Genomic DNA, 2,716 nt, shown 5'->3' with positions numbered 1-2,716 from the left:
CCCCCCCCCCCAAGACTGAAACTCAAAGGGCACACATGAGCAACCATGCAAGCTTGCTAGTGACCACATTGTTCTATTGGTGAGTAGACGAGGAGGAAAGGCAGAAATGAAGAAATGGGCTGAGTTCAACCACGGTCCATAGACTCCCATTGACCTGGAGATGAGAGTGAAAAGAGGAAGGGTTGGGTGGTTCAAAGTGTGGTGAAACCCGGGGACACCTGATCCATGGACAAGGACATACTCACCAAGGCCTAGAGCTGAGAGTGAAGTGTCCAGCTGTTATGAAGTGAGGGGAAACACACAAGAACATGCAAACTTGCAGATACTACCCATTTGACCTAGCCTTGATGGTTTGATAATCAGAACTCAACTAGAGGAAGATAAAAAGCAAAACAATTTTTGATAAAGGAAACAAGGGTAAATTGCTACAATTTGATGAATTTTACCTATACTCATAGAGATAATAACTCTAAATACCAACAGAGAAGCAAAGAATCTTCATATCAAACATCAATGCTATCCCCTTGTATGCAGGGTAGATAGGGATGGACAACTTAGATATTGGCAACCTAAAATGAGGGGGTGATAAAGGCAGGAAGTGACTGGCTTACAAGGTTTCAAGAAGGAGATTAGTTTAAGAGTGGGGGGCGGGGATAAAGAGTCCCCAATTAATAGTTCTCATCTTGTCTAGATGGGTCTGGTTAAAAGAGATGGGGATAAGATTCTTATGATTCAGTACTACTTGTTATCTTGATTAATTGCAACTGTCAAAATTGTAAAGGCAATAGTTGTAACAAAAACAGGGGAGTGGTTAATCTTACAGTCCAGAAACAAAAGACCCTAGGATCATCAAGGGAGAAGAGAACAAGTGGAATGAGAGACCTTATCCAGAGAAGCAGGGAAACCAGAGATGGAGGAAGAGATAGGGACATGGAGAGAGGAGCAGCTGAGGACTCTAGGCTTGTGGAAAGAGAAGGACTAAGAGTTGTCAGCCAAGAGGCAGACTTGCAGAATGTGCCCTTTAGTGGTGTAAATTATTATATATGCCTGAGTGTTTGGGGGTAGAAAACAGAGCTAAAGTGAATAGAGAGAAGCACTGTTAACTGACAGTACATGGAGGGGATTATAATCATTGTAATGAAACAAGGTGTATGAATTGTTGAATGTAAAACTGATGATATGCCCTGTAAACTTTCACTCGATGCACAATAAAAACCTTAAAAAAAAAAACAACTATCAAAAATATACATTTTTTAATGCATTGATAATTACAGGTAGTACAAAGGTTGGAAACAAAGAGGAAGGACCAGTGGTTGGAAGATATGACCTTGGTTATAGAAATGATGCACTGTAGGTTAAGCACAGAACTGCTAATTACAAGTAAGGCGGTTCAAACCCACCAGCCGCTGCTCAGAAACCCTATAAGGTTAGATATGAGTTAGAACTAACTCGAGAGCTCTTAGCAACAACATGGAAATGATGCTAGAAGTGTTTAGGGGCTTGACTGTCTTGTGGATATTGACTTCACCTGCATACTATTGTAAAATAGACATTTAAGTGTGATAGATAGGAATCTTGGGAATTAAGATTACAGAAAGTTTGTAAACCTATCTTTAGCCTATAGATGATTGGATTATCTAAAAGGGAAATTCGAATTTGTCCAGGAGAAAAGGCTTCTTATTAAGCCTTTGTGGAACCCTGAGCCCCACCCAGAACCTTCTTCAAAAGAAAAAAAAAAAGTTTTATTGTGAGCTAAGTGAAAGTTTCAGGGCACATTATCAGTTTACATTCAACAAATCATATTTTGTTTCACTGCAATGATTACAACCCCCTCCATGTACCATCAGTTAATAGTATTTACCTCTATTACTCTTTTTTTAATATACATATACAAAACAGAAATATATGTTTATTTAAATGTTCAACGGGCATGTTTTGCAAGCTTGCAGCCTACAGGTACACAGTGTTTCTCATTCCATAGACTTAGAGTCCTCAGCTATACTCTCTTTCTCTATGCCTTTGCATCTGCTACTGTCCCTGCTGTAACCACTTTTCTGGTTAGGATTCCACTCTTAACTCATGTTCTTCCTTCTTAATAGACCTAAGGTCCTATGTTCCTGAAACGAAAGATTAACTACTTTTAGTACACATCTTCCCTTTTAGTTACACATCTTCTACATTTATAGTTGTGACAATCACATAACAATTGCTAATAATTGACTCATAAAATCCTATCACCATCATCCCCCATCCCCTTCACCAGATCCATCTGGAAAAGAGGAAAACTATTCAGTGGAGAATAGTTTTATCGCATAAACATCGATATCTTAGGAATTAGTGAGCTGAAATGCACTGGTATTGGCCATTTTGAATCTGACAAACACATGGTTTACTATGCTGGGAATGACAAATTGAAAAGGAATGGTGCTGCATTCATCATCAAAAAGAACATATCCATATCAGTCATGAGGTACAACGCTGTATGTGATATGATAATATTCATGCACCTACAGGGTAGCCCAGTTAATACCACCATTATTCAAATTTATGCACCAAACTCTAAAGCCAGTGAGGATGAAATAGAAGAATTCTACCAACTTCTTCAATCTGAAATTGATCAAACATGCACTCAAGATGTATTGCTCATTACTGGTGATTGGAATGCAAAGGTTGGGAGCAAAGAGGAAGGATCAATAGTTGGAAAATATGGTGTTGG

The sequence above is a fragment of the Chrysochloris asiatica genome, unplaced genomic scaffold, assembly GCF_000296735.1.
Source record: "Chrysochloris asiatica unplaced genomic scaffold, ChrAsi1.0 scaffold00109, whole genome shotgun sequence".
NCBI lineage: Eukaryota > Metazoa > Chordata > Mammalia > Afrosoricida > Chrysochloridae > Chrysochloris > Chrysochloris asiatica.
This window is presented reverse-complemented; position numbering follows the sequence as displayed.